The 22,277-nt window shown below is 31.8% G+C and overlaps 1 long non-coding RNA gene across 1 annotated transcript in view; it reads left to right on the top strand.

The window, feature by feature from the left end:
• The window catches only part of LOC131424297 (uncharacterized), a 70,286-nt gene extending 48,237 nt beyond the window's left edge, over window positions 1-22,049 (top strand). Inside the window, exon 3 of the long non-coding RNA XR_009227064.1 lies at window positions 21,998-22,049. This is a non-coding gene — a long non-coding RNA (uncharacterized LOC131424297). The remainder of the gene's footprint in view (window positions 1-21,997) is intronic.
• The last annotated feature ends 228 nt before the right edge of the window (window positions 22,050-22,277 follow it).

Genomic DNA, 22,277 nt, shown 5'->3' with positions numbered 1-22,277 from the left:
TTTCCAAGAATTAATTTTACATTCATTATCTGTCATTATCTTGTTGAAATTATAACTCATGATTTTATTTTTTACATAAAATTCAACTCTTAATTCTTTATTATCTTAATATGTATTATATTAGAAAATATAAATAAAATATTTACAATGTACTACTCAAAGACCCAAATTTGAAATTATTTTCAATATGTTCATATTATTCTTTGCCTTTTTGGATATTCTTTCCCAACCAATAAAGTGAAAAATTTCCCAACAATCAAGGAGAACATTTAACAAGTACTAATAATCTGTAACTCTAAGTCACTCATTTTATTTTCATATTTTTATTGACAAGAAGTAGGAAAATTATAAAAGTGATACAATTATTCTTATATTGATAACAAATAAAAACTTATTAAAAAGGTTTATTTTCAGCTCTCCCTGAGATAAAATAAATTGTTTAACTATATATTTATTTGATTATACTTTAATATCAACTTTCATTCTGATTATTGAATGCCTACTTAAAACTTTCAATAGATATCTGAAACTTCTTTAAATATTAATCTTGGTTGACTTTTTGGTTTTTATTATAAAGTACTTTCAGGTAGAGGGTTAAATTTTTCTTTCTTGTGGTATTTTTAATGTACTTGTAATTCATTTAAATATCTTTAAAGGTCATAGTAATTTCTTTTCAGTGCAAGTCATTTTGTGGCATATTTTCTTCTCAGCACTTGCAGAATTATACCTGGAGTGTTTATTTACATAGAAATAAGTTTATAATAATCCTTCCCCCCAAACATTAGAACTTCTCCAGTTAAATTGAGAATTATGTTTTCATTTTCTTTAAAGTCCTCAAAATAAGGCTGCTTGCTATTTTGAAGAAAATAGGAATAATTTTTTAAAAATGAAAAACTTGAGTATTTTCTTATATTGAACAGCCAACAAATTCAGAAACTTTCAGTACAACTATAAACCAAACAGGTGGTTAAATGTAATCTACGCATCTAAGAAAGAAGAGAATATACATGCCACCTATGTATTTTTATACTCATTGTATTTTTTTTCCCTGTACTTATTATGGTCTTATTTTCAAAACTCTTCCCTCATAAGGGAAGATAGATTGAAAAGCGTTCTCTCTAGTCAACTCAAAATTTCCTTAGCTCAGTCTCATTAATTATCTTTTGATTTTTATGCACATTAATCAACTTGATCTTTTTCAAAGACTTGTTGAGTATGAAATATGAATCTGAGTGTTCTAAACCTACTTTCCCCTAAACTCCCATGTGGATGGATCCTTAGTTAACTTAAAATTATTAAAGCAGAGCTGGACGGTAGAGGGTTTCTGTGCATTACCTTGTTTTGAATTATAGTGAAAGATTTGTTAAAAAGTTGGCACATGCTAAGTTCTACCTACTGGTTTTTTCTAGGAGAATATATTGTGACCAAATAGGAAACTTCAGAGAAATAGTACCTTCATAAGCTTAGGGGAGATTGACAAATCAATTCAATTAATGGAAATACATGTGGCAAAAAGGTAAAAGCAAAGGGTCACGGGTATAAAAATCACAGGTGTTGGATTTAGACATAAGGGTTGAAGTCATCAAAATCTCATGAGCCAGAATGAATTCCTTAACTTTTAAAACATTTTTTTCCTCATATGAAATACTATTTACTGAGAAAATTATTACAGACAGTAAATGAGATAAAGTACATACAAATGTATATAAAGGAATGCTTCCTTATTCAAAAATAGTTATTGAATGCCCATTCCAGACACATTTTCTAGCTCTCTAGATATATAAGAAGCAGGACAGAAATAGTTATTAATCTCATTAAAATTTGATCTTATTAAAATTTTATCTTAGACTCCAGGACAAGATGATTTATCAACTGACAGCAATCTAGTCTTTTTAAAATACAGATAATTCCAGCATGGTTTAACACATTCTAGGCTAAATGCTTAATTATTAGAACTGATAGGAAATGAAACATAATTGATTTAGACTCCATAAGGTAAGTAGTTTCCTTTGCTACATGGTAAAATTAACACATTCTATAGATGTATAATTTTTAAAAAATATTTTCAAATAAAATACATAACATATGATGTGTTAAATAAATAATAATTAAAATTCATTTTGAAAAGAAGACCTTGTTCTACCTATCTCTATCCATAAATCCTATAAGCGAAATTCTTAAGTCAACAAGTTAAGGAAAAAGTAAAATATTATATTACAAGATTTAGAAATTCACCTAAGAAGAAAAAAAAATTAGCTTGATAGAAAAATTTTAAAAATCATCAAAATATAATAGAAATAAATGGTTTAAGCAAAAAATAAATCCTATAGCAAAATCAGAATCAAAATTTCAACTGCAAATTTTTAAATTACTTATTTTTGTTGTATTTATGAAAAATCAAGAAGAATGTACTAATGACTTAATCATTAACCAAAAATATATAAACTAGTATTAACCAAAAATGTATAAACTAGTTCTAACTCAGTATTGTGGTGTGGGGGATAAGCATTGGAAAGTTAGATAAATACTATAAAACTGAACCCAGAAGCCTAATATCTATCCATACTTAAGAATATTATAAAAAAGAAGAAGCAATATAACACTTGATTACAAATTACAAGACTATTATAAACATATTATAATAAAATAATGAATTAGAGTTAATCAATTAGATAGTAAAATTACATGTGTGGCAAATACATTCCAGTTTAATGAGAATTTAACATATGAAAAAGCAGTATTTCATTTCATCAAAATAGTTCATTTTAATTTGTCATGTGATATCACATCTATAGGTTGTATGAAACTAAAATGTTTGGAATTTGCTTTAATCTGGATTCAAAATGACTCTCAGAGGCTCATGTGTTAAAATATCAATCACAGCCTGTGGTGCTATTAGGAAGTGGTGGAACTTTAGGAGGGGACCTACAGGAAGGGAGTTCGTCCATTGTGTGCATGCCCTTGAAGGAGATATTGAGACCCTGTACTTTCCTCTCTCTGATTTTTTGCTTCTTAGATTCCATAAGGTAAGTAGTTTCCTTTGCTACATGCTTCTCACAAAGATGTACTACTTCACCACAGGCCCAAAGGCCACGGGGCAAAGAGAAACTGGACTAAACCTATGAAACTTTGAGCCAAAATAAATCTTTTGAATTTTTAAATTTATTTTTTTTCAGGTATTTTGTCATAGCAGCAAAAAGCTAACACAAGATTATATTTCACAGAATACTTTGAGACCTATTTGACAGCATGGAATTTAAAGAATTCTTTTTAAAAAATCTGAAAGTATGAATGAAATGTAAAGTTATAACTCTAGATAGTTAATGTAAATCCCCAAAAACAAAAATATAGTAGATGCACAAAATATAAAGAGGAAAAATATCAAACAAACATATAAATATACATAGAATCACAAAGAAAGACAGCAAGAGAGGAAGAAGAAATCACAAAACAGTAAAACGATAATGAACAAAATTACAATAGTAAGTTCAAACTAATCAATAATCACTTTAAATGTAAGTGGGCTAAACTTTCCAATAAAAAGATATTTATTGGGTAAACACACACACACACACACACACACACAGAGAGAGAGAGAGAGAGAGAGAGAGAGAGAGAGAATAAGAACAAAAACAATAAGAAAAGCGATAAGCAAGATCTAATTATGCATTGCCAGTCAGAGTCAATTTACTTTAGCTTTAAAGACATGTTAAAAGTGAAGGAACAGACAAAAAAGGAAAAGAAAAGAAAACAAACAAAAAAAATTCTTCCAATAAAGCTATGGTAAACTAAACAATATGGTGTGGGTTATGAAAAGGACACAGAGTTCAGAAAAAGTGACCCACCTAAATACATTCAAGTAACAAAGTTTCCAAGAGTACATAATGAAGAAAGGACAATATCTTTGATAAATGAGAAAACTAGCTATCTGCATGCAAAAGAATGAAATGGGACCCTTATCTTACAAAAGGTACAAAAACACTCAAAACATTAAAAAACTAAATATAAGTCCTGAAACCATACACTAGAAGAAGACAGGGAAAATTCGCTGACATTGGTGTTGTTAATGATCTTTCCTAGGCAAGAAAAACAAAAATAAAGAAGTGAGAAAATAGCAAATTGAAAAGTTTCTGCACAGCAAAGAAACAACAAAAATGAAAAAGAAACCCACAGAATGGGAGAAAATATTTACAAACCATATGTCCAATAAAGAGTTAATATCCAAAATATATAAGGAATGCATGTAAATCGATAATTAATGACCTACTTAAAAACAGGAAAAGGACCTGAATAGACATTTTCCCAAAGAAGACATATTAATGACTAACAAGTTCATAGAAAGATCTACATCACTGATCATCAGGGAAATGCAGATTATAACTCACCATGAGATAGTGCCTCACACTTATTATAGTGGTTACTATCAAAAGATGACAAGTGGTTTCAAATATGTGGACCAAAGGAAACTCTAGTATACTGTTTCATGAAGATACATATTTGTATAGTCATTATGGAAAATAGTATGGAGTTTCCTCAGAAAGCTAGAAATAGAATCAGGATTTGATCCACCAAGCCCACTACTGGGTATATATGAAAAGGAAATGATAGCAGCACCAATAGAGATATTTGTATTCTCATGGTCATTGTAGAAATATTCACAATTTTCAAGATAAGGAAACAATGTATTCATGGGTGGGCAGATGGATGGATAAAGAAAAATAAAGAAAACATTGTACAAACACATGCACACATGCATCACACACATATTAGACTATTACAGAATCCTAAAAAGAAGGAAGTCCTAACATTTGCTATAATAGGGTGGTACTGTAGATCATTAGGTTAAGTGAAATAACTGTGCCAGGCACAGAAAGACAAATGCTACATGACATCACTTATATGTGGAAACTAAAAATGTCTGACTCAAAGGTAGACAGAATATTGGTTACCATATTGGGGATTGGAGGAAAATGGGAAAATATTGGTCAAATGGTATGGATTTTCTTTCAAAGGATAAATAAGTTCTGGAGATCTAAACTACAACAAGATGATTATGGTCGATAATAATGTGTTTTATACTTGAAGTTTGCTGAGAGTAGGTGTCCTGTGTTCACACACTCACACACACACATGAATAGCAATTTTGAAGTGATTTATATGTTAATGACTTTGACTTTGTTAATCATTTCATAATACATATAGTCATCATACTTCTTAAATATTTACTTTTTGTAGATCATATCTCAATAAAGCAGGAAAAATTAATAAGAAATTGAGAACATTATTTTGAATAATATTTCCATGTATTTGATAGATAATAGTTTTTAATAATTGATAAAAAGACCAAAAAAAACCTAAGAGAAATTAACACAAATAAGAACAAATAATTCAGAGATACAAATTTTAATTCCTAAAATGAAACTTGAAAAAGTACTACTATTCAATCTCACTTTTAGCCAAATACATAGCAATTAATATCAATTGGCTTTTTTCCCCTAATTTTCATACTGGTAAATATTTTTTAAATGAATTGTGATATCCAAACCTGATGAGAATATGAGGAAAGTGTACTCTTATATTTCTGATGGAATTTTGGTCTGAAACAGCTCTGGCAAAACCAGTCTTTCACTATCAATTAAAATTAAAGTAAATCTTACCATTCAACAAGGAATCAAAACATTTGAATTCTATACAGTAAAAATAAAAACCACTAGTAAGTAATACTACATTAACATCATTGTTAAATATAATACTAATTTTATGGTGTGAGAAAACAACTTTAAGTGAAATGTGACTACCAATATTAGATTATATTTTACAATATGCTACTTTTAAATTATGCTACTTTGTATCACAGGATGTCATGAAGCCAAAGCAAATAGCAAGCAAGCAATTAAGTAAGACACCTGCATACTTGGTGACTTAGAGAACTTTTCAGATTTATCACAGTTGTCCACCCTTATCTGTAAAGGATGTATTCCAAGATTCCCAGTAGATACATTCCAGGACTTAATACCAAATTCTATATATACCATGTTTTTCTCTATATACCTATAATAAAGCTTATTTTATGAACTAAGCTCAGTAAGAAATTAACAACTAATAAAAAATTGGCTATTTATAAAAATATACATATACTGTGATAAAAAGTATGTGAATATGGTTCCTCTCAAAATATCTTACTGTGCTATACTCATCCGTCTTGTGATCATGTGAGGTGATGTCTACTTAAACCAGATGAAGTGAGGTGAATGGCTTAGGTATTGTAACAATGTTAGCTTACTTACTTCATAAGGGTCATTTAAACAAAAGCATGGGGTGCCATGACAATCCATCAAACAGCTGAGATGGATATGAAGCAAGTGATGAGTGGATAGACTATACACTGTGGATATGCCAACAAGGGGGTAATTCACATTCCAGGCAGGAGAAAGTGGGATAGTATAAGGTTTTCTTCATGCCACTTGGAACATTGAACAGTTTAAAACTTATGAGTTGTTTATGGTGGGAGTTGTTCATCTAGTATTTTTCAGACTGCGGTTTATTGTAGGTAACTGAAATCATGGGAAGAAAACCTGTGCAAAAGGGGGAACTTCTATAGCTATTTGGTTTTCAAGTCGACTGTCAAGGCCTCGCAGTGCTTTCTGTTCAAGTAATGCTTATGTTACTTAATAGCCCCCAAACATAAGGGTAGTGATGCTGTAAATTTAGATATGCCAAAGAGAACCTATTAGGTGTTTTCTTTAAGTGAAATGGTAAAAGTTGTCCACTTAATAAGGAAACAAAAAAATTTGCTGAGATTGCTAAGATATATCATAAGAACAAATAGGAAAAAAAACCCACCCCCACTATAGTATATATAGGGTACCGTACTAGTTGTGGGAAACTAATTTTGATACTGCTCACTTTGTTCTTGAAATAGGTATGTTTATATTCATACATGTATATATGATCATTTATTTACTTTCATTTATTTACAAATATGTTTGAAGAGCTTCCTCTTTTGTAGCTTCTGATGTAAAGATAAACAAAACTCAACCATCCCTGTCTTCATTGAATCAATTAAATGGTGATGGATAGTATAGAAGAAAAAGAACAAGATATAGATACAGAGTGAAGCATTGTGTATAGTGTTAACTAGTGTCAACACATTAACACAAAAATGATAAGTTATCTTCCAACCCTGGTTCTTATATTAGGTCTCAAGACTTTTTAGAAATGACACTTTTACATCTTCAGAAGTATCATTTATTCATCTCTTTAGAAAAGGGTTCTTATTTGGTCATTTTTCAAAACAGCTTGACTATTTAATAATATTATTTTAATCAGAATTGGGTCTCAATGCTGCTAAGAAGAATTTCCATATCCATTATTTTTGTAAGAAGGTGTTATAGGTCAAAAGTCTTAAAGTATTTGCATAGTAATAATACACCTAAATGTATTCTTATTGTTTTTTTCCCCAAGGTGAGTTCTCTGATATGTAATTGTCATTCTGATTGAAAACTATTGTACATTACAGAAACCCTATGTCTATTGAGATCTTTCATGCAAAGTGAATGTGCAATGTGAAGTCTTTTTTCTTCATTGTATCTATGGGCTTTCTCCTCACAATTCACATCCCAAGACTTGGGTGAGAATAAGTTAGTTTTGGGAAGCATTTCCCACTTATTACCTGTGGGACCCTTTACTATTAGAATTTTGCTATTACAGAGGAAAATATACTAAAAATTAACTAATCAAAAATTATGGTTAGATGCTTTTTTCAGTTGTTATTGCATGACAAATCACTCCAAAATGTAGTGAATCAAAGCAATAATTTTAATTTGCTTGTGATTTTATGTGTCAGGAATTTAAGAAAGGCTCAGCTGGGTGACTCACTTTTATTCCTCATGACATCAGCTGAGGGGTCTTCATGCCTGGAAGAACAACTTGCAAGAGGTTCTCTCACATGGCTGGCACATGATGATCACTCTCTGCTGGGATCTTAGCCAGGAATATTAGTTGAGATTGTCAGACAAGGGCTTTGAGCCCTCTTTCTGTAGACCTCGGTCAATCTCTGCATCTTACCATGGGAAATCTGATAAGCTGCAAATCTTCTGATGCCTTATCTCAGATTTTCCAGAACAATCTTTCAATTACACTGACGCTTCCAAACAAGTAACTAATGTCAGCACAACCTCAAGGGGAGGGGGGATTATCTGTTAATGGAAAGAGCAGTAAAGACTCTGAGCCATCTTTAATCTACCACACTAAACCTGAGTTCTTTCTCTGTTTCTACCCAAAGTTCTAAAGTAGCCTTTACCATCTGATAGAAATTCAGTTTCAAACTGCTAATAATATCCTGACCTTAAATCTAGAAAATTTTCATTTTATACACCTGCTATAGTTGAGAATATCAAGATTTTATAAAACAAAATCTTTGGAAGGTGGTTTCTTGTCATTGTGAAATTAACAAGGATCATAATTTATAATACAGGAAATTTTTCCTTCTGCTTTTTATGTCCTTTAACTCACCCAATAATCCAAACAACTCTGAGTGAAAAATACTAGTATTCTCTTGACTTTAAAGAAGAGTTGAGTGACATTTAGAGCTATTGAATCAGTTGCTTAAGGCTACACATAAAAAGTGTCAGATTCATGTTTTAGAAAACATCAATATGCCTCTGTAGACTAAAATTTGAACCTCTTACTTTGCTTTTCAAGATATTTAAGCAAAAAGATACATTTTAAAGAATTCTGTCTTTAGGTGCAACTTAAAATTTCATTTCAAAAGTCTGTATCTTTCCCTTCAGATAAAATGCCTGATTTGACATTTAGTCTAGACATTGCTGGATAAGCTATCATTTGTATTTATTTTGTATTTATTGTAACATCCATAAACAAATGATAATAATATACTCCTTTCTATAAGCTAGAAAAGCAAGCCTGTGTTTCTTAGGAAAATAACAATCTCCAAGTGTTTGCTTCTAGTAATTTCATTAGCATTATTAAGCTATTATTTTGACATTATAACTTTTAAATGTCAATAAAGAGACACATGAATTTGTAATGCCTTCATTCATCCCTCCTTATGAAGATCCTTGACATGAAGATTGAGAATTATTGCTCTGTTGAGAATACTATAAAATATTTTCAGTAACATTGGAAGGAATTTATAGATACGTTTAAGAAACATTTGTTGTGTACATTTGACATCAATGTCATTATGTAGGAGAAAGCAGAATATATTTATCCTTTAAGATATTTACAATATGAAGGGAGACATAAGGAGATCCAATTGAAGACTGCAAAGCAATTTATAAAACTATCTATAGAAATGGGCCCAATACATTTCCAATTAATTCCATCATGAGAATTTGGGTCAATATCTATTTTTGATGGACTTGTGATGAAGTAAAATACTATAGAAAGTTTCAGATTGACTGCATTCTTAATATTTTTTAAAATGACATTTTATTTTTTCTTAATGCTGAGAAGAAATTTGAAAACAATTATTTTTTTTATGCTGTGAAGCACATTTCTTAGAAATTCCTTAGCAGGAAATAAAAGCACAACACCTGTCACAGAATGAAAAGGGCAGAATGATGTGTTGGAGAATGACATTCTCAGAGTGAGAAATTCGAGCAGATTTCTTAGTGGTATGTCATGTTAGGAAAGCAGGAAGCATGCTTTAATGTTATATTGGTGATTTGAATGCGAGAGGTGTGTTGTTTTTGCAGCTTATGGAGTTAAGAGTTTTCCATTCTATGGATGGCAAACTGGTTTGAATATCTGAAGCCCCCAAGTTGCTGAGTTGAACAGATGCATCTTTGGAAGGTCACAGTGTTTTACAAGTAAAAAAGCATTTTCCCCCATAATTGAGAGACTGCAACTTATTTTTAATATTAGAAAACCTAAACCTAGACAAATATATTTGCCATTTATAAATGTTGCATTTTAAATGTAAGGGTAAATATATTACCATTCGTTCCTGTTGTTGCAGATAACATAAGGCAAAACATTATGAACCTGATTAAATTGCAGGGTTCATTAAAACAAAAACTGATCAAGTGAGCAACCAAAGCTTAAATATTTAAATCATGATTCAATTAGTAATTTTCTGGAAAAAAGAATATGTATTACTGTCCCTCCCAGTATACTTTTAAGCCTGCAGTTTTCGTACAAAAAGAGTTTATGAAGCTGGAAATGTTATTTGCTATGATGATTTCAATAACTACAGGAATAAACAGAACAGGATAGAAGTAGGTGATGGGTGATTTAGGCTGAATGTTCTTGTGGCAATGACAAATAAGCTTATGCAGGCCATATCCACCTTGTCAGAGTGAGTCATCAAGCCTAGATATCCACATGCAGTTATGATAATTAGACATGGCCATATTTTTGCTTGTTTTGCCTACCTGAGAAGCAAATCATACTATTGGCATAATGTGAGGTGTTAGTAATTACCAATTATGTTGAGTGATTTATGTGGCAATAGATTACAATCAATTGCGTCTCTTTCATTCTGTTAGCAGGTTGATTTGCATCATCTTATGTAATTATTATAGACTTTTACCTTAAAAATGAGACCATGAAAACTTAGAGCTTTGCACATTTATAGGCCCCAAATTTGAAACTGGCCTACTCTTAACTCCTCTATTTATAACTTGCAGATGGTTATTTATTTTTCAAGGAAAACATCCAGAAGTGAGCCAAGCAGCTAGAACAATCTAAATAGACCGTACCATTTGATTCCTTTGTGGTATAGAATTATTGACCATTTAGTAATAATCTCTACCTTCACCTTGAGAAATTTACATGAAAAACTGTGAGGTGATAAAATGTGAGAGAAACAAGTTAACGTTATTTGACGAAGCAGAAGAGAAAGAAAGGAAAAAAGGATATCTTCGCACAGTGGGTTGAATAGTGCCTCCCCAAAAGTCTTGTACACCTAGAACCCCAACATGTGACTTATAGGAAAACCCATCATTGCAGATGTAACTACTAAGGATTTCAGGATAAAATCATCTTAGATTCATCCTATAGGAAAAATCCTGGGCATGAATTCAAATTCCTGATATTTATAAAAGAAAGGAGACTGATACTGTATCTGGAGAATAAAAAGGAAGAAAGCCTTGAAAAACAGGAGCATAGACTGGAGTTAAGCTGCCAGGAGCCAAGGAATGCCAGGCGGCACCAGAAGCTGGCAGAGACAAGGGTACATTCTCCCCTAGAGTTTTGGAGACAGCATGGCCCCACTGATAGCTTCACTTTAGAATTCTGGCTTCCAGAACTGTAAGGAAATGAACCTATCTTGTTTTAAACCATAAAGTTCATGACAATTTATTATGAGAGCCTTAGGAAACTAATACGTCATATAAATTATTTTATTCCACAAATTTGGAGATTATTCCTAATATAAGAAGTGAAAAAGAATATTGCCTTTTGTCTGTAAAACAATAAAAATATGTTTTCTATGACACCATAAAGGTAGATTTTGCTTAATAAAAAGTGAGTAGGTTTTATGTTTGAATAATGTTTCTACATTTCTAATCAGACACATACGGCTGTCAAAAAGTTCAATACAATGATATTTAAAAGTTTCACTTTGATTTAATAAGCATAGCAGCTACATTGGTGATGCACATTAATTAAGATATTCCCCAGGTAGGGTTGACTTATCTTAGAAAAGCTTATTCAAGATGGGTGGATGGATGGATGGATAAATAGATATAGATAGATAAATAGATAGATAGATGATACATATTGGGTAGGATGAGTTTTTACTTGTGTAGTTTAGATTAAATTTACCAATAGTTGTATTTATTTTAAGCCACTTCCCCAGCCCAATTAGTAGGTATTTTTTATTCATGCATATATTAGAATTTCTTTTTGATTGTTTTGCAGTTTTGAATTTCTTTTAGTCATTATTGTCATTGAAGAACATCCTTTCATTTATCTTTTATTGTTAAAATATTTGGAGATTAATTTTTCCTAAGGGAAAAAAACCTTCTTTAATAAAAACCATGTTTAATTTTATGTTAATTTTATTCAAAAGATATTTTACTGAGTATAGAAATCTAGCTTGAAACATTTTCTTTTAGCAATTTAAGTATGTCATACCACTATGGTTATCTCAATAATAACTGAACTATCTCAGTAATAGTTGAAAATTAATGCATATTTTCTTCAAATAATTCAAAAACTGTTTTTATATGACTGCTATGAATTTGCATTATAGGATTGACTGATTTTATATTTCATTATCTCTTTTTCATTTTCAACAATTATAATGCAATGTATCTAGCTATGGGTAGCATCCATTTGAAAAAAAAAGTAATGCCAAGTCCAAAAACAAAGGCTTGTCTTGGTGCTGATTTTATTTATGATGTCAGAAAAAATAAAAACAAAAGAATATATTCTAAACAACAGGATAAATACTGTAGAAAATAAATCAGTAAGGCATATGAGTTTTCTTTCACAAAAGGGTAAGTTTTACAAGATATTTTAATTGAGAAATGAAAGAATATTGGAGACTATTAAACTTGGAAGGAAATAGAAACAAGTCACATAATAAAAATTGGTAGAAGTATTTTTCCCTTTCTCCTACTTTACTTTCAAGAAAGATACTTCTCCAAATACAAGAAAACCTCTATTTTCTTCTGGATAAATGAGTTTCCATTATAAAATTTTCAATTATATGTTTTATTTTTCAAGGTTTAAAATGGAGTTTCTGATATATTTTTGTGGTTAAAATACTTCATGGTGGATTGGATGTGATAGGGAGTAACAGGAAAGAAAAAGAAACAGAATAAGAGGTAGACATAGGTTGAAGATTAATGCTTCTAACTGGGTCAAGTGGGTGGATAGTGGTGACATGTACTGAATTTTGGAAGACTGAGGTGGTGAAACACATTTGAGGTCCACATATCTACATTTTAGATATGCTACTTTTGCCATGAGTGATATATACAAATGGCATTTGGATATGAATGTACAATTCAAAGAAATGCCCTTTACCTGAGGAAAAATTGAAGTCATTTGCATATAATTTGTATTTCAAACAGCTACATTAGTTGAGTATACCCAGTACAGGTTTAAAGAATAGAGTGGAGTCTCAAGATCAAGCACTTTGGAATGTAGAAATCAAGAATAGGAAAATTATCTGAATGCTCTTGTAAGAGAATGAACGGCCACGATTACTAAAAGAAAGTTTTTCAAGAAAAAAGATGTATCAGACTTTGAAGTGCTCAGTAGGAACTGCAGCCATGCAGATCATGATCAACTTTTATCAGGAGTTTTGGAAACCAGGTGGGGGCAGAAAAGCATGTATTGGCTTTAAGAATTAAAATGGGGCTGGGGATGTAGCTCAGTTGGTAGAATGCTTGTCTCACATGCACAAGGCCCTGGGCTCAATCCCCAGCACCACACACACACACACACACACACACACAGAATTAAAATGGGAGAAACTGAAAACTATCTTTAGAAATATTTGTTTTGAAGCAATACTTAAGAACAAGATGCAGAGCAGAACGACCCATGTGTCAAGCAAGAGTCTGTACCACCAGAGGAACAACTGGTAAGCCCATGCTGTTCTTCAAAGAATAAGAGAGTTTCATAGTTTAGTGACGAAAAGTGTAGCTGAGGTTGAACAACATAAAGAAACTTCAATTACATAAAGGTACAACTAAGGGTCTGTTGTAATTCTCATTGAAATTCTATGGCAATTCACTAAAAAAGTGTAATTATACCTTTGGTGATGAAAAAAATAAAAGAATAAGGATGTTAAAACTTCTGAAATAAGAAACAAAAGACAAGGTGTGATGGTTCATCATTTGACCTGCTTGAGAGATGCTTAGAAAATTAGCATGGCACACTTCTGGGTATGTCTCTGAGGGTGTTTCCAGCAGTAATTGGCACGTGGGTCAGCAGACTGAAGGCGGGTGGTTCACTGTGAATGTTTGAAGCACTATCTAATAAGCCCGGGAAAGATTTAAAAAAAAAAAAAACCCAGAAGGAGGAAGTCCTACTAGGTGCACAGATCAATTCTTTAGTAGGTGTTATATTTGCTGTTTGCATTGCCCAGTCATCAGATCCAGCTTCTTCAACCTTTGAATTTGGACTCTTGGGAACCATCAGCCTCAAACTGGGTTGTCGTCCTTGGTTCCTCTTACTCTGAGGCTCCAAAGTTTTGGACAGAGAAGTTACTTTTTCTCTAGTTCTCTGGCATGCAGATATCCAGCCTCTGCTTGTACAAGCCAAGCTAATAAATTCCCTTTTACAGGTTTATGTCTGTGTATATATACACACACACATACATATATATATTACTTATAATATATATTTATAATGTATTATATAATATATACAACTTCTAATATATATATATATAAAATTTACTGGAGAAATTGCATACCATATACATTGGCCTCACTAAAATTTATGACCTTTTTATCTATCTATATTCATTCTATGGGCTTTGTTCCTCTGCAGAATCCTGACTAATAAAATAAGGTCATTAGCTAAAAGTAATGCATGAGAAGATTAAGTGAAAAATATGAGAAATATTCAGAACAGAGAATAACAAAAATGGTATTGGCAACAAACCAGACATGAAGACTAATGAAAAAGAATATAAGACACAGAGAGAAATCCACGTAAATACACTTATATCATACTAGAAAAGGGGGCCAAAACATACATTGGAGAAAAGATAGCTTCTTCAACAAATGGTACTATACAAACTGGAAATCCATATGCAGCAAAATGAAATTAAACCCATATCTCTCACCCTGCACAAATCTCAACTCAAAATGGATCAAGGACTTGGGCATTAGGCCAGAGATCCCGTGCATAATAGAAGAAAAAGTAGGCCCAAATCTACATCACGTTGGCTTAGGAACTGACTTCCTTAACAAGACTCCTAAAGCATAAGAAGTAAAATAAAAAATCAACAAATGGGATGGTATCAAACTGAAAAGCTTCTTCATAGCAAAGGAAACAATCAAGAATGTGGAAAGAGAAAATCCTTGCCACCTCCCTCAGAGCAATAACCTCCAAAATATATAAAAAACTCAAAAATTTAACACCAAAACCCCCAAATAGCCCAATTAATAAATGGGCAAAGGAACTGAACAGGCAGTTCACAGAAGAAATACATTTGGCCAACAAATATATGAAAAAATGTTCAATATCTTTCAGTTAGAGAAATGCAAATTAAAACTACACTGAGATTTCATCTCACTCCAGTCAGAATGGCAATTATCAAGAATACAAGTAACAATAAATGTTGGCAAGGATGGTGGGGAAAAGGTACATTCATACATTAATGATGAAACTGCAAATTGGTGCAACCACTCTGGAAAGCAGTATTGAGAGTCCTCAGAAAAAATAGGAATGGAACCACCATTTGACACAGTTATCCCACTTCTCAGTTTTTACCCAAAGGACTTAAAATCAGCATAGTATATTGATATGGCCACATCAATATTTATAGCAGCTCAATTCACAATAGCTAAACTATCGAACCAATGTAGGTGTACTTCAACAGATGAATGGATAAAGAAAATATGATATATACACAATGGAACATTACTCAGCCATAAAGAAGAATGGAATCATGGCATTTGTGGTAAATGAATGGAACTGGAGAATAACATGCCAAGTAAAAGAAACCAATTGTCCCGAAACCAAAGGCTAAATGTTCTCTCAGATATGTAGATGCTAACTCACAATAAGGGGGTGAGGTTGTTAGGGAAGAATAGAAGTACTTTGGATTAGACAAGAGGGAATGAAGTGAAGGGACAGGGAATGAAAATAGGAAAGATAGTAGAATGAATGGGACATCACTATCCTCTGTGCTTATATGATTATACAACCAGGGTAATTCTATCTCATGTACAACCAGAAGAATCAGATTTTATACTCCAGATGACTGTCATGTATAACTAATAATGAAAAAAAAAGAAAACTAGTTCATGGATAATAAAAAAAAAAGAAAGAAATATTTGTACAGAGTATCATGGGTTTGGGGTTGTAGTAGGAGGTAAAATGGCGAAGTACTGTGAGGCCTGAACATGGAAAGCCTAGCAAATGCTGTGAGATCTTTTGACATTTGCTATGAATGACTGGAAACCCCTGCAGGATTTTGAGCAGAAGTAATATTTTATCTGACAGACATGTTCAATGAGGTATTTTGTCTGCTCTGCTGAGAATGAGAAAAGGTTGCTTTGGGGATATGTTTTGAAGGTAGAGTTAACTTCATTGTTTTATATTGTCTGTGAAGTGGAAGAGACAATAAGGAGACCTCTAAGTGCAGGTGAGAGTGTTTTTCTTGTTAAACTTAGAAATCGTGGAATCAAGCACTTCATACTGATATAAAAAAGACAGAGAATAGCAGGTTTGTGCGGTAGGGACAAGAATTTTGATTTTGACAGGTAAATGGAACTGTCTAGAGGCTCTTATGTGGATAGGTATATTCCAACAATGTAAATAGGAGTCAACAACATGTACTGGTGTTTAGAGTCTTGAAACTGGTGGGTGTCACGTAGACAGTTTGTATCATTAGAGGAAGTGCCAAATAATGCCTATGAGACTCCATATTTTAGAGGGTGGGAGATAAAAAAAGTTCCACTAAAGTTGTTGATAAGATGAAAGAGCAGAGCAAAAAGGCTTAAGTGAAATCTTTTTTTCCCCATCTTCCCTCCCATTACTTTTCTATTCTTTTTAATTCTCAGTTTATTTGTTTTCTTGCTTACAATTTTAGCTTCTTTCTAGTTTTAAAAATCTTTTTTTTCCTTTCGATCTTTCCATCTGAGGCATATTTTAAGCAATGCCATATTTATTACTAAGATTCCACATGTTTTCTTCAAAGAATTACTGGGACTCTGTAAGCGACTGTCACATTTAACATGGTTTACATATAAGACTGCTCTCAAAGCATTTCATAATATGGTTAGTACAGACAAAAGACTATTCTTTTCAATGAGTTAAGCAGATTTTAGCATACCCTTTTCAAAGTAATTATGAGTCTCGATCAATGTGATTACTTTTGCATGTGATAGAAACTTGAAATTGGAGTGCCATCCTAAGGAGGATGAATTTAAGATGACACGATTGTATAATTTGTGAATGATTAAAGATAGAAAATAGTCTGCATTTATGGAGAAGAATCATTCTGAACATTTTTAGTGGAGGGAAAAAAACTTCATAATCTACAAAAAAGTAGCTGATTGAGTACATAATTTTGAGGTACTATTAAAAATTCCCAAAGCACCATTAAGCTGGGGAACAGTGTACTTTAAATAATAGAGAAACCCAGTCCCATACTTTTGCATCTCTATGATTCTTTTCTTTTGTGGGGGTTGCTAATTTAACAGAAATTTAAGCTAATGTTAGAAGAAATATTCTGATTTGCTCATTATTCTTCCAAACTCACTTGGGAACATCTGACAAACCTTTGTGAAATTTTGCTATCTGAGAGCTGAATACATCTTACATATAAATGAAGCTGTGTAATGGTAATGTAACTCTGGAGCAGGTTATTAGAAATAATAATGTCTCTGGGGAATTAAGAAGCCCTTGGCTATGTTTTGAGAACTAGAATATCTCAAGGCCATAATGTTGCCTGGCTATGGAGGCAATCCTTTCTTGGAGGAATGTAAGTCATGTTTAAACTTCAGCTGAAATTTTCCTGTGGAAAAAAAAGTCTATGTGTTTCTCTAACTATAGAGTCCAATGATCTATAAAGTAAATTATTTTAAATTACACAAAAACTTTTTAGTAATTAGTATTTTATATTATTTTATTTTATTTTGGTACTGGGGATTGAACCCAGGGTTGCTTAACCATGGAGCCATATTTCCTGCACTTTTTTATGTTTTATTTTGAGACAGAGTCTCATTAAATCTTTAGAGTCTTTCTAAGTTACTAAGGTTGTTCTTGAAGTTGCAGTCCTACATAGCCTTCTGAGTGACTGAGATTGCCTGAGTGCACCGTGGTACCAGGTAATCCATTTTTAAAAATTATTCACAATTAAAAATCATCCCATATACAGAGATAACTTCATAATAATTGACTATATATAAATATCATAAGTATAATTTCCTAAGGAAAATCTAAAGTGTTCTCACCTAACAATCACACCCAAAAGGTTATTAGCTGAAGTAATAAAAATATTAACTAGTATGAAAATTAAAAAAAAGTGATCATAATCAGTGAAACCAAAACATGATTTCTGAGAAGATCTATGAAAATGATAAATTTCTAGCCAGATGTAGAAAAACAGAGAAAATCCAACAGTATTTGGAACAAGGAATGAATCAGAAGACATCGTAACTGATTCTAAACATATTAGAAAATTTAAAATGGATGCAAAAAATTCTGTGCCCATAACTTTGACAAATTAAATTAAGAAAATTTTTTGAAAGACACAAAATATAAAATTCACATTAGAAGAAATAAACATGCTGAATAGCCATATATTTATTAAAACTTTAACTTGTGAATCAAAACTTTTAATCAAAGAAAACTCAACTCCACGTTTTTCATTGCTAAAATTTTCCAATTGCTTTTAACAAAAATTGTTTTGATTGTTCAGCTTCTTTCTGAAAACAAGAGGAGCAGATGCTTTTAAGGTAAATTCTGAGGTCAAGACTCTCCTAATATTCAGGTCAGACTTTGACCTTACAAGAAAAACATGTTGAAGACTGTGCTTTGTATGTTTAAACAAAATACTTACCATGCTAGCAAATGAAATAGGCATATAGATTAAATTATACACATGGATTGAAACAGAAGGAGGAAAACTGCCTCTACTCATGGATTCCTTGATTCCAAATAATCTACAAAACATTCCAGAAAATGATAGTTTCAGCACAGCTCTCAAACACAAGACTGATATTCAAATCCCCATTGCATTTCCATGCAATTGCAATGAATAATCAAAATTCAAAAGAAAAAGAAAAATCAATCACACACACACACACACACACACACACACACACACAAACCATTAAAGATAGCAATTTACCACAAAAAAATCTATGTGCCCCAAACTGCACAGCTTGAATTAAATAAATCAAAAGTACCTAAATTAAAGGAGAAATACACAGTGTTGATGGAATGGAAAACACAATACTGTTAAAATATCAGTATTTTTTTCCAATTGACATACACTTGCAATGCAATTCCTATTAAAATCTAGCAAGCTTCTTTTTTGGTGACATTAACAAGCTTATACTATAAGACTTTATATGAAATGGCAAATCATCAGGAATAGCCAAAACAACATTCAAAAGGAGAACAATTTGAAGGACTCCCATTTAAGGTTTTTAGGACTTATTCTAAAGGTATAAAGAATGAGTTTAGGATTCATGATAAAATGGGCATGTATATTATTCATGATAAAATGGGTATATATATATATATATATATATATATATATATATATATATATATATCAGAATGCAGAAACAGACCCATACAAATGTAGTCAGCTGATTTTTTTCACAAAATGCAAAGGTACTTCAAAGGAGAAAGAGTAGTCTTTTCAACAAATGATCCTGGAATAATTGGAAATAAACTACAACAAATATCACTAACTTTGGGTTAGATGAAAAATATTTAGGGCTGGAGATACAGCTCTGTGCTTCTCTAGAATTCTTGAGGCACTGTGTTCAATATCGAACAATGTAAACAAAAGTATGGGTTTAGATATGATAACAATAAATAATTTATGTAAGAAACAATAAGTAATTTGCATTTAGAGAAATTTACAAAAGAGTAAAATACTTCTCACGTTTAGGTCGCAATGTTCAAATCAGAATCATGAGGATTGCATCCAGAATATATGAAGAAATGTCCACATGTGAGAATTATAAAATAATCATCTTATTAAAAAATGGTCAAGAATTTTAAACAGATCTTTACCAAGAAAGTTTGTCTGGATTACAAATCAGCATATGAAAATGTGTTCAGCATTAACAGTTATCTTGAAAACATAAAATAAATGCCAAGTGAAATACAACTACACAGACATTAGAATGGCTAAATTAAAAAAAAAAAACCAAACAAATAAAAATAAATAAACACCTGACAATAGCAAATGCTGACAAGGAGATGAATAACTGGAACTCTCATGCTTAGCTGATGAAAATTTAAAATGTTGCAAACATGTTGGAAAACAGGTTGGCCATGTTTCGTAAACTTAAACATACGCTTTCTAAATTATTTTGTGATTGTGCTTTTAGGTATTTCTTCAAAAAAAGTGAAAACTTATGTTTACACAAAATCTAAGTTGGCACTGAATGTTTAAGTTAAATTTATTCTCTTTAAACAGTTGAACATATCTTTCAACTGAAAAGGCATAAACTGTGGAGCATTTGTACGATCGTAATATTTATGAATAAAACCTATTGGACATGAGACAAGGTAAGTACACTTCAAACATATCTCACTAAATGACGGAAGAAAGAACATGAAGTTACATTGAGTGATATCATTTATATAATATTCTGCAAAAGGCATAACTGTAGAAACCAAACATGATTGGTTGCCAGGAATTGGGGTTTGGTGTTGAAGTGACTAAACATGGGTAATAGGGAATGTTTGGTTTGATTAAAATGATCTTCATTTTGAATTATGGTGGTGATTACTAGACAGTACATGCTTGTCCTATTAAAGAGAAAACAGTATACTATAAACTAAAGCCTAATGCATTTGGCAAAAGAAAAAGTGCAAAGCACTACATAAAACATGTAATTGAAAAAAATTGATGTAATTTCTCTTAGGGAGCTATTCTTTCCTTTTTACATTTTAAAATTTGTCCTAATTAGTTATACATGACAACAGAATGCATTTTGGTTGTATGTGATGTAGAGTTTACACAGGTCATGTAATTATATTGGCACATTCGGTAATAATGTCTGATTCATTCTACTATCATTCATACCCTCCCTTCCATTTGTTCTCCTCTGTCTAATCCAAAATATCTTTATTCTTTCCTAGCCACCACCTTATTGTGAATTAGTATCTACATATCAGAGAAAACATTTGGCCTTTGGTTCTTTGGGATTGGCTTATTTCAATTAGCATGATGTTCTCCAGTTCCATTCTTTTACTGGCAAATGGCATAATTTCATTCTTTTTTTAAGATGGGTAACATTCCATTGATATTTATACTATAATTTCTTTATCCATTCATTTGTTGAAGGGCAAAAAAATCACTAAATAATCACAAATTTAATATTTAAAAATTAAATATTATTCATTAGTAGATGCTAAAAAATGAAAAAAAAATGCAGTTTATAATTGAGAGTCTATAATGTAGATCTCTACATTGGCAACTTGTTTAGAACCCAATCTATAGAAAGATTATTACATAGTATACAATAAAATAAAATTATAAAATAAAATATCAAACAATCAAATAGAAAAATTAACAAAGCATGGAAATAGACATTTGAAAGAAGAGAAATCTTGAAAGGTCAATAATCATTTGAATAGATGCTTGATACAAGGGGGAAATTAAAACCCTAATTTATGTCATCTTATCAATCACATGGCAAGTTACTGCTAGCTGCCTCTAGAATCTGAGAGCTGTCTGCTTCAAGAAATTGACATCTTCATTCTGCAACCACAGGAAATGATCTGCTATAACCTGTGAGTTCTTGGAAGCAGACCTTTCTCTATTTGTGCCTCTGACATGATTGGCACCTGCATTTCAACTGGATGAGTCCCTGAAGCAAGGAAACCAATAAGACTGTAATCTAGGATGTTATGGTTTAGACATGAGTTCTCAGAGGTGAAATGATTAGATTATGAGGAGTAACCTAATATGGATTAACAGGACTGTAACTACAGGCAGATAGGGTGGTGTGTGGCTGAAGGAAGTAGGTCATTGGGGGCATGCCTTTGGGATTTATATTTTGTCACTGGTGAGTGGAGCTCTCTCTGCTTTCTGGTTACCATGTCCTAACCTCCTTTCCTCTGCTTTGCTCTTTTTCCATGACCCCAGAACTATGGTGTTAGCTGACCATGGACTAAACCTCTGAAACCGTGAGCAAAAGTAAACTTTTCCTCCTCTATGTTTTTCTTGTTAGATATTTTGATCATAGCAATGAAAAAGCTAACTGAAACACAGGAATTGTGACTTGCAGAGATTGTGAGATATTTAAATCTATGTTTAAACTAATACTTTTGTGGTAATTTGCTATCAAGGAATAGAAAACTAATATAAACTTTCTTCTCAGTTTCTTCAAATGCAAAACAGAGATCATAATTATATAAATATAAGT

Source organism: Marmota monax, unplaced genomic scaffold, assembly GCF_021218885.2.
Source record: "Marmota monax isolate L192 unplaced genomic scaffold, Marmota_monax_Labrador192_F-V1.1 WCK01_AAM20220418_F8-fsc00040, whole genome shotgun sequence".
NCBI classification, from domain to species: Eukaryota; Metazoa; Chordata; class Mammalia; order Rodentia; family Sciuridae; genus Marmota; species Marmota monax.
Note: the sequence above shows the minus strand (reverse complement) of the source record. Positions and strands in the feature narration are given on the sequence as shown.